This window comes from Fundulus heteroclitus, unplaced genomic scaffold (assembly GCF_011125445.2).
Source record: "Fundulus heteroclitus isolate FHET01 unplaced genomic scaffold, MU-UCD_Fhet_4.1 scaffold_90, whole genome shotgun sequence".
Classification (NCBI taxonomy): domain Eukaryota; kingdom Metazoa; phylum Chordata; class Actinopteri; order Cyprinodontiformes; family Fundulidae; genus Fundulus; species Fundulus heteroclitus.
Window position 1 is genome coordinate 453332 of NW_023397362.1, and position 11193 is coordinate 464524.

Consider the following 11193-nt stretch of genomic DNA (forward strand, 5'->3'; position numbering starts at 1 on the left):
AGCTATCTCTATAGTTATGCTGCTATAGGCTTAGGCTACTGGAGGACATCAGGGCCTATTTTTCTCACTCTACTGATTTCTCCTGTTCTCCAGTTTTGCATTGCATTGAAATGACTGTTGTCATTTCAGCTTTTAACTTTTTGTTCTCTCTTTTTCTTCATAGTCTGACGTTCTGTTAGCTGTGACATCATCCAGGGAAGACGGCTCACCCGCTATTACCATCTAATGTAGAACAGATTACTAGATCAATGTGTGCTTCTGTGCTTTTTTGTCTCTCTTGTTGTGTCTCTGCTCTGTCTTCTCTAAGCCCCAGTCGGTCGAGGCAGATGACCGTTCATACTGAGCCTGGTTCTGCCGGAGGTTTTCCTTCCCGTTAATGGGGAGTTTTTCTTTCCACTGTCGCTTCATGCTTGCTCAGTATGAGGGATTGCTGCAAAGCCATGTACAATGCAGAAGACTCTCCCTGTGGCTCTACGCTTCCCTAGGAGTGAATGCTGCTTGTCGGGACTTTGAAGCAATCAACTGGTTTCCTTATATAGGACTTTTTTTTTTTTACAAATCTGTATAATATGATTGAATTTGACTTTTTAAAGTGTCTCAAGAGGACATGTTTCATGAATTGGCGCTATATAAATAAAATTGAATTGAATAGCTCTATCTTAATGTTAGGCTTAATCAAAACAATGACTGAAGTATGACCGGATGCCTTAATATCTACTTTAACAAGTCCATATGTATAACTGCTAGAATTTTTATCTGAATGAAGGTAATTTTAAAAAATATAGAGTTAATATTTTTTTTTTTTTTTTACTTTGGGTAGTGGAAAATGGTCAATTGGTGCTCATTTAAACTTACAATGTCCTGTCCTCTTCTCACTCAGTCCGTGAGACCTGACCATGCAAAGGAAGAAAACTAGTATTCCACTTTTTGGTTGCACCCTTTGCTGGAGAAGATAATTGCAATGTGACAACTAGCCCCGGTCTCCCCTACTGCCACCGGGATAGAGTGCCTCATATATTTCCTATTTCTCATACAAAAGATGCTAATTAAAAAGTGAAACTGTTCCCTGTCTGTACTAGAAAAGCATCTATAGCGGCTTTCACGGGAGTTCCTCAGTGCTTCCTCTCTCCTTGATGGAAATTTTTGATTACATTTTTACTAAACAAGTGTTACAATCTCCCTTATTGAATAGACTATAGATGGAGATTCTTATTCATAAGGAAACTGAGATCCAATCTAACCAATAGCTAGATACGCTGCATTGCCTAGCTTTTTTAAGTCTGTTTTAGAAAGTGCAATTATTTGCTCATTTGCTGAAAGAACCGATCCAGAAAGCTGGTCCTGTGCTGAGGATCCACTACTGGAACCGCTGAGCTGATTGTCCAGAAAAAAAATGCTGCATAAGCTACTGAAGATGATGGATAACTTCCTCCTCTCCAAAACACAGTGAAGAATCAAAAGAGCAAGGGACTTCTTCATGTTCTTTAAGATGATAGCTCCTCAAGATCCTTCCTGCCAGCAGCTCACATTCTTCTACTATATTTTTGATTGATTTTTTTTTATATATTTAAATTTCCCTTAAGGTACTAAGAATTTTTAATATTTATTTTGGCTTGAAATATTGAAGATTTGTGGTTATTTCACACATTTATATGAGACCAAGTGGTTAATATTTTATTGAGGTGTTACACTATTTACTTAAACAACTGCTTATACCAAATCCCCACAATGTGACGTTGTACTACTGGTAGGGATGTTGCTGCTTCAAAAAACAAATTTTAATCATTCAACTGCTTAAAAATAAGTTAATTCTGCTGAGTTTTCCCCATACTCATGCTACTTTAGATTTTTACATTACATAATCTTTGTTGTCACATTTAACAGCAACAGGTTTTCATCTCAACCTTCATCCTGCCCAGACATTACACCCCCCCCCCCCCCCAAACAATAAAACACACAATAACGTAATAAAGCTCACGTTTTTTTTACAATAAACTATCATGTTGCAACGTAAAAAGGTTCTCTTTTTATTCAAAAGACATCTCTCCGCTTCATTTTTTTCAGGGTTGCATTATGTTACGCGTACATCTAGGCTTTTATTTTGAAATGTTTTTCTGCACTTCCGGGCCAGCCGTGAAAGCGTCTTCGTCTTTCAATCTGAAGAAGAAAATGGAAAAATGAATGGGCAAAATCGAAAAACGGGCCGTTTTTTTCATTAAGTTTTTCTGGTTTTCCGTTTCTAAATTGTGTTGACATAAACGGAAAAACGGCTTTGTTTTGGAAAAAAATCGATTTGCCTGAAGGTACACGGACCGCACTTCCGTTTTCAACACTTTTTGTTTGCTGCATTTCATTCGGGGGCGTCTTCTTTTTTGTTTGCGTCTCTCTTTTTGTTTGCTGCATTTCATTCGGGGGTGTCTTCTTTTTTGTTTGCTGCATTTTATTTGTTTGCGTCTCTCTTTTTGTTTGCTGCATTTCATTCGGGGGTGTCTTCTTTTTTGTTTGCTGCATTTTATTTGCTTTTTGTTTGCCGCATTTAATTTGTGCGCGTGTCTTTTTTTTGTTTGCATGTTTTCTCTTTTGCTGCGCATTTGCACCTGTCGGCCACCGTACTTTATGCTATATCCAGACATGCAAGTATTCCTGCAATCTATGCACCTCGCATTACATTCATCTTTTAATAATCACATGATGAAACTAAACAGGCTCTACATTTTTGGGAGGCATCGCTAGAGACTGTGGTTAATAAGAGCTGGAACAAGACTTCACACTAGTTACATAAAAATGGAAACAACGGGACGCCGTGATTTTAAGTGTTAACCCAGATGTAGTGTTAACGCCGGCTATAGCCTTCAACACAGTCATCTGGGGTTTGATTCCTGACCTTAGGACATTTGCTGCTAAACTTGCCCTCCTTCTGTCTCTGCCCCATTTCCACTCTGATTATTGGGAATAGAAGCCCCTACTGACATATAAAAATTAACACAGGACAAATTTATACAACAACATTTTCCAAATATTATTTCATAGACCTTGTCTGTGTAAAAAAAAAATATTGGTCAATCAATCATGAACCCTCATTCAAATCCTGAATTGTGACATTTATTGACTCACTTCAAAGTTAAAATCTAAAACTGAAAGGTAATTTAATTCAATTTGGAAATGCTTTACTAATCTGAAATGGAAATTAAATCTTTACATACCATATTGTTCGGACTATAAGGCGCACTTAAAATCCTAAATTTTCTAAAAAAATTAACGGTGCACCTTATAATCCGGTGTGCCTTAAATATGATTGCAGTACTTGTTGTGCTTACTGGCTAATTTTATGTGGTTCAATGCGCTCAAAAATGTGTCACAGTGTGTAAGTATGAATTTGGTAAGCAACAAAGCCGCTCCTCTAAATGGATTTTCGGAGCATTACGGTACACTGTGTCACTACCTGATCGGACCCCTGAGCTGTCTACAAGACTGCCGGACTGTAATGTCCTAAGGTAGAAGTGCATTCATGTAGGGCAGCCTGCACCAGGAGTACGCGGTAACAACAATAAACAACGTAATATAACATTTAAGTTTATTTTAAACGTATGGTAGAAACAGGGCAACGTAGTCCAACTACTCTGTTCTCCCAACAGAGACGGATAGCTCTCAATCTCAGGTAGTATGTATTATGGTCCGATAAATACGGTACTACCTTTTTCCACAGGTGTATATTGATTGTGCTGATATAGCTCACCATCCACAGTGGCAAGGTTTGGGGGGTGGGGGGTCCATACGAAGGGGGATACCTCCCAGCCCCCTTCCATGATGGGGGATGGGGGGTGCTAACAGCTTTCCCTGGTCTGCAAAGTGTAGGGTCTGTTAGGATATGTATCCATGCATTTAGGTGAATGTTCTGTACCTGGTGTTGGATATTTTGGCCTCTGAAACAAAAGGGCACTTGCTCATTATTTTTTTTTTCAGCTGTTTATTTGTTCAGAAGTGTGGACTATATTTGATTATCTTATGTTCATAATGTCAAAACATATAGTCTGTTGAAAACTAAACATTTTAGTATTTTACCATTTATTTATTTTCTATGCTGATGGGCGATTCTTTAGAGCTGCCATTGCATTTTGCCACCTTTCATTTACTTTGTTTAATCTTAACTAATCAAAAGCCCAAAACTTTAGTTGCATAGGAAAAGGGAATAATAAACACAGAAATCTGTGAGAAAAGCATGTGGATGCATTCTCCAGATTTCCCAAGAACATTTCCCGAATGTCCACTCAAACTATACAACCAGTGGACAGAAAAGAAAATCTGAGCTGACTCCAATTTCACTTTGAAGCTCCTGTAGAATAAATTTAACTGAACAAGATGTTCAACCTGCTTCATGTCTGATATAACTGAAGATCTGGAATACTCTTTTGCTGGCTTTTTTATTTTAGTTTTAGTTTTATTTTTTTCTTATTGATGCACTTCACTTGTTTTTGTGTTATCGAGGTGATCATGTTACCTAAGTGAAATCCCTTACCTTTTGTATTGGAAAAATAACTTCATGTGAGCTTAAAGTTTGTCCATTCTAGTTCAACTGAGATTGACTGATATTCTGCTGTTTCTCTGGTATTTCACATAAAAAATAAAGCTATTTCACAGATAACTCTACAATTGGATGAAGACGGGAGTGAACAGTGCAATAAGCAGTTTTTGTAAGGTATGCCTTTTACAATCAAGGATTGTGGGTTTATATGGTTACTAACAGAAAACTGTTTTGTTGCTTTTTCTACACATTCATGTTTTTAACAGCTGGAGATATGTATCTCTTTAAGATGAATATAAATGGATTTCACATTAGTCTGATCTCATATTCTAATCTCAAACAATGTGTTTTCATTAGCTGTACATGGAAATCATCATGATTAACATAAATAAAGGCTTAAAGACATACGGCTGTGTTTAATTAGTCTATATAATGTGTTTTACTTAGTGAATTGAGTTGCTTAAATAAACAAATTATCCAATACTATTCTGATTTATTGAATAGTTCTCTGTACAGTACTTGAAATGTACAGAACATTAGGTATTTTGAACAGTTAGATAATTCCTCTAAAAGATTAGCTTCAGTATAGACGTATTCCTGTTTGCCTGTCCATGGCACTGTTTAGATAAGATAAGCAGTTTTAGAACTCTTTTTTAAGACTGACTTCTTTCCTTGATTGTTTGCTATTTTTCCATTTAAAGGCCATTAAACACAGCAATTTTAATGACCTTTTTACTCTGTGTGAAATGAAAATTTGTTTGCAACAAAATGCCCCATAGAGACATATATTTTTGTATAAAAATATTTTGTCTGTTTAAAAAAAAACTTCAAAGGTCTTGTGTGTTTGTTGAAGAGAAAGGTGTGTGTGAGAAAGAAGCAGTTCAGGAACAGGTGATTATCTTTTCAGGCATACAGACTGAACTCCACACACACACACACCCTTACACACAACAAGCAGATAATAAACCTATAATACAGAGCAAACAGAAATAAACTGACATGTTTTCCATTACAGGTATTTTTACTGTAGACTGTACCAAAGCACCATCACACTTTACAGTTGAACCATTTCACGGATAGATGGACACTTTGCAGAGTTTAACTAATGCAGCTCTGCACACAGTGAGGATGGTATGTCTCTGCAGCATTTGGGATTTCTGAAATGAGAGAAACTGTTACTTCGGCACAGGAAACCTTTTCTTTTAGATCGACGGAAGAACAACATCCTTTAGCATCTGAACCAAGAAGCTGAAGAACATCTTTCCTACTCAGCTGACAGTAAGAGCCATGGTCTGATAAAGTCAGACTGCAAACTAATGCAAATTAAGTTTGATTTCTGAGCTTGATTACATTACCTTTGGATAGGCTTTTAATTTTTTAATAATTACAGGGAAGATGTGTTTTACACAGATATTAACCTTAAATATTTGATTTTAACAGACCATCAAACTGGAACCTAAAGCTCAAATAAGTCGACAGCTGCTTGAATGAAATGACATAGCTGTTGGACCTGGTGCTGCAAAGAGAAGGCATTATGTTACTGCCTGACTGAAACTTGGATGAGCGCACATTTGTCTGTCGAACTAAGTATTGCTATTTATGACCCTCTCATAAACAACGAGGTACAGTTGAAAGTGGAGCTTTTCTACACCACCTTTGTCATGGGAGAGAAACCATGAACCTGAAGTGTGCCCAGTCATAAAGAAAGCAAAGGCTATCATGGATAAAGTGGACATTACCAATAATAAAAGTAAGTAAATGTTTCTTTTGCCCCTCTGTCAGATACACTTGGGATAGTTTTGTGAGAAAGTGCCAGAAAATGACTATAGGAGATTGTGTGTTCATAGTCTTGTTATGGTCTAAAGTTCCACTGTGTAGGATGTAATGGCATCAAGTGGCGAAGGCCAAATATTTCTTTCCAAATTAAAACAATCACTTGACCTTGATAACTGTCTCAGAATAGGCTGCATGGTCCAGGCCCTGAAGTTAAGAACTGTTGACAGTCCGCAGAAAATTAACCCCAACGCTGACATCCTGCTAGGTTCTGCCAGGCTAGTAAATTTCACTTTTGTCCCTATGGGTGCATTTCGTGATCTCTCACAAGTAATAAATCACATGCAATGCAGCGACATTCATTTATCCTAAAGGATGACTTCCAGGAACTGGCATTGATGTTTTCTCTGCAGATAATAGCTGGCTGATATCTGTGCTTCGTAAATCTTCTCCCTGCTGTAGCTGAAACTGGAATACTCTGGTGAAGAAATGAGAAATGAGAAGCATCTACAGAACCAGGACCAAGGATGGAGTTCTGATTCCAGACTTGTTAATTGTTACAGATTTGTTAAGGACAAGCTCAAGGATAGGGGTGATTGGAAAAGCTTAAAATTAGTAGGAATAGTAGAGCTTTGCTGAAGTGTTCAGACCTGTAAAAACGTTTTCAAATTTTTCACAAACATAACCACAACAAATTCAATGTGAATGTGGCTTGATGGGTTGAATAGTCGCAGTTGAGTGGTCAGCATGACTGGAAAAGCGCTATATAAGTTAAGTCCATTTACCAATGTATTTAATTAAGATTTTGCAACAGGCGGGCACTGGTACATAAATGTGAAATAAAAAGAAAATGATACCTAGGTTGATTTTTGTTTTTAAGCAAAATCTGAAAAGAGAAGGACTTATTCGTCAGACCTTATTTGTTTTCCATACCTGCTCCTGGGCAGGTACGAAAAAAGTAGTTACCAATACAGAAAAAAAAAACAGCAATTGAAATGCTCACAAACCAGGCTGAGAGAAGCAGAGCCAGCCTAAGTAGAGCCCATGGAAAAGAGGCAAAAATTACCCACAGATGGACCCTGTTTTAGAATTAGGTGACTTCTAAGGTTGGCTGTTTGCACTCGATTTTATTTAAGAGTACCAAGCTAAATGAAGTTGAATTCAGATGCAGGCCACACTTTTTAGATTCTGTTTAGTAAAAAGAAAAAGAAAAAAAAAACGATCAAATCATTTTCATTCTGCTTTGCAGTTAAGCATATTCCTTGTCTTTGTCCAGCACATTAAATACACTGGTGTTTACTGTTGTATTACGTGTAGACATGCATATTAATGTCAAACAGGCAATAATAAGCATGGTGTCAGATATGTCTGCAGCTTTAGAGGCCTGGAATTATTATTTTTTTTCTCATGCTTAATTTTGTAAATTCTCAAACCAACTGTGTCTTTAATGTTATCCATCCAAATCATGCACACTTTGTCACCTGTAAGCAGTATTAACAGCGATATAGAACCCGTTCTTGACCTGTATTCTACTTTCCATAAATGTTAATTTTAAACACTATTCATATCTTAGCCCCTGGAGTTATGTGAGCAGTTGCAGGAGGACAGAAATAACTTCTATTATTGTGAAATATTTACTTTGATCCCAACTATAGTTTATTGTAGTTTTGCTTAACTCAGTGGCATTTATGATGCATGAACTTAAAAAGAACAACTGCAGAAAGTGGTAAGTTAAATTAAACTCTTACTAAATAAAAAAGGAAACCCCAGAAATAAAAAAGACTATGAAACAATGATACAATGTTCTATTTATTTAGCCAGTTGTAAAAATAAAACCCTCCACACTGGAATTTTAAAAAAGTTTGTAGTTACATCAGTTGAATGTGCAAAACTGTTTGTGCATTTAACCGTTTGTAACTTGTGAGGTAGGAATTTGCCCTTGTATTATAAAACAATTTATTTTCAGTGTGTCTCCCGCATTACTCTCGGATTATTGGGGCTAAGCAGAAATCGGAGGCCACTGAAGTGTTGAATGGATGAGAGTGACACTCCTACATGCAGGAATGGTTACACTCTTCATACTGAAAATAAACAAAAACAAATCTAATGAGTCCAAACTTGTCAAAGCTTTTAGAAACTGGTGCTTTCCGCAATCAACACGTGTCACCTGAATAAAGGTCCTACAAATTCCCCTGCAGAACAAAAGTGACCCCTACTGGGCCAATTTGAGGGTTACACTTAAATTAAATGACTCAACTTCCACTGCTTCAACCACTAAAAGCGTTCAGTTTTATCTGGGATCATATGTAAAATAATTAAAACCGAATGGTGCTGAGATAACCAGTTAAGCTATAAATTTGTTTTCAGTGTAGGATCAAGTTAGACTGGTTGTACTTATAGGTGAGCAAATTATTCTTCATCCTGATTTGTGGTCTTGTGAATTGATGTCTGAAGCACAGCTTGTTTGCTCAACGAGCGAGATGTAAGGCGATCCTCGCTTAAGTGGAGCGGAAATTAAAGCAGGGAGGAAAGAAGGTGAGATGTGGAAAAAGAGTGGAACGGCATGTACAGAGGAGGTAAAATGTGAGTTATATATTTAACATATATGTTTTCTCTGTAAGATTGACATTCTGGATTCAATCTGAGAGGAAAACAGATGGCAGAAATTCAGTAAATGTGTCCCTACTCACTGATGGTGAAAGACACTCTGACTGAATGGTGGGTAAAAAGTAAAAGGGAGAGCAGAGACCATGTGAGTCATCCTTTAAGTGATTTGGGATTTGAGTGACAGCTGGAGCAAATACAGAGATGAACACACAGCGCGTCTTGTTAGTGGCTTTAGATTGGAAGCAGATGTTGCCTCTGCTACCGTTGGCGGCGGCGTTGACTGCTTGACTGTTTAACAGCAGCTCTACCAGCACACTTATCTCCCTGAAATACCTGCAGCGTTACTGTAAATCTACCTGAGCTTGGATTTATGCATGAACTGTGGTTCAGATTAGGCTAATCCTCTGGAAAAAAACTGAATTAATCAGAGCAAAACTATTTAATTATTTACTTTCATATAAAGACTAATATGTTCAGCCTATTCAAAAGCTTCTAATGGCATAATCTCAACAAAATATACACATCAAACTTCAGCTTTATGGTCCTCATCAACAGCTGACATTGTTGCAAACAAGGCTCAGCAAAACCACAAGTAATCAGCTATTTTTGGTTTTGCCCTTTGGAGGAGCTGGGAAAGATGGTGCCGTTAATGCTCTCAGGCAGGAGGTTCCTGTTCTTAATCTTGAGTTATTGTTGGCAACTTCTAAGAAACTTTTTTCCCCCTTTGGTGGATTTGCAAACCTTCAAAGCATCCAAAGCCTTGTTTGAACCTACGAAAAGCTGCAACATCCTAAAGCAAAAAGATTGTTACAATTAAATTTTCCATTCTAAAGCCTGTTTGGTTTATGTGCTTCTGAAAGCTTAACATTGCATCTGAGTTGGAACGTATAACCAAAACAGTGGGAGTGGTTTAGTCAGAGGTACATTAAGCTTTGGAAATACAACTTTTAGACATCACATTTGAAGTAAACTGAAAAAATAGCTGATTCTACACATTATCCATTCTCACTTGTAAAACAAACTTACACCTGGGTGATGTAAAACATATATTCTGCCTCAATTGTTCAGAGCAGTCTACAAATCTGTGCACCACAGGACCCCTCCTGTTATCTCTCCATGTGGGTGTAGACTCAGTTTCAGTTTGAAGTTGAACTGATTTCTTTCTGCTCAGGCAGGCTGACTAATCAGGCTCTGACCCCCAGCCTCAGACTGCCTGTGCACAGCGTCACCTCCAGGCAACCAGTGGGAACCCAGATCAGTCAGTCAGTGGCATTCATTCATCCAAACACAAACTTTCAAACCCCACAGTGGCCTTTTTTTTTTTCCTTTTTTTTTTTTTTTGCAATTTCTAAAATGATGAAAACTATTTCCTTAAAGTAGAACAGCTCGACGCTTAGCGGTATTTCAATACATCTAGCTGTGTTGTAATAAATCGTCTCTGAGACCTCACATGTCCAACGCAAACAGCAACGTCACTTTGCAAGGATCGGTCAAGCTAAATTTTACTTTGTTTTTCCAAAAAAAAAGTACAATTGGTTCCTAAATATAAACAGAAACATCTGTTAAAAAATAAAATAAAAAATAAAATATCAGTTATTGGTAATGAATGAATAAATAAACAAATAAATAAATTATAATAGTATTTACAGCCCTTGAAAGGTGCATACCTGTGCTGCACACCAAGGCTTGCTTTGTATCTCATCTAAGCGTCTCTGCTGGTAAATTACGTCTGAAGATGTTTACCGTTTCTGAATAAACTTTTATTTAACGCAAATCTGTCTCCTCTTGTCAGGAACGTCCATGCAACACACACGGTTCTCCCACGCAGACGTCGCCCTGCTACCTTCCTTCCCTCTGTCCCCCGACCCGACAAACCCGCTGACTCACCTGGGGACGCTGCTGCCCGGACACGACGCACCGCGGACCAGCGGATGGGACAGGTAATAACTTGGAGGCGGCGAAGTTGTTCACCTCCGACAAAAAGAAACAAAAAAGAAAATTTAACACAACAAGTGCGGTTCCCCGGGTTAGAGGCTGTAAGGTCGCGGTTTAGCGTATCCCAAACTTTGCTCAGAGGAACCCTTGCCGTGCCGTGAGGAATGAGCGCTTGGACGTGAAAATGTGCGCAACGTCTAACCTCCTTTTTACGCACCGATGGAATGAAGGAGTTGAGGGGTTGTGTGGAGGTATTTGGATGCCAGGGGAAAACGTATTAGGGGAGGGGGAGACCGCACCCCCTGCTACTGAAACCCGAACATCAGTGAGAGCTGGGGAGAGTTTGAAGCAGAGGT

General features: G+C 38.1%; 1 protein-coding gene and 1 long non-coding RNA gene across 17 annotated transcripts in view; one reads left to right on the forward strand and one right to left on the reverse strand.

Moving 5' to 3' along the window:
- matn4 (matrilin 4) overlaps positions 1-11073 on the reverse strand; it is a 46848-nt gene extending 35775 nt beyond the window's left edge. For all 16 annotated transcript variants that reach the window (XM_036134736.1, XM_036134735.1, XM_036134734.1 and 13 more), the window contains exon 1: positions 10790-11073. The gene's annotated coding sequence lies outside the window, so the exon portion shown is untranslated. The remainder of the gene's footprint in view (positions 1-10789) is intronic.
- Positions 5994-10889, forward strand: LOC118562377. Its single transcript, XR_004930595.1, has 2 exons — positions 5994-6272; positions 10695-10889. It is a non-coding gene; the product is annotated as an uncharacterized LOC118562377 (long non-coding RNA).
- Positions 11074-11193: the final 120 nt, after the last annotated feature.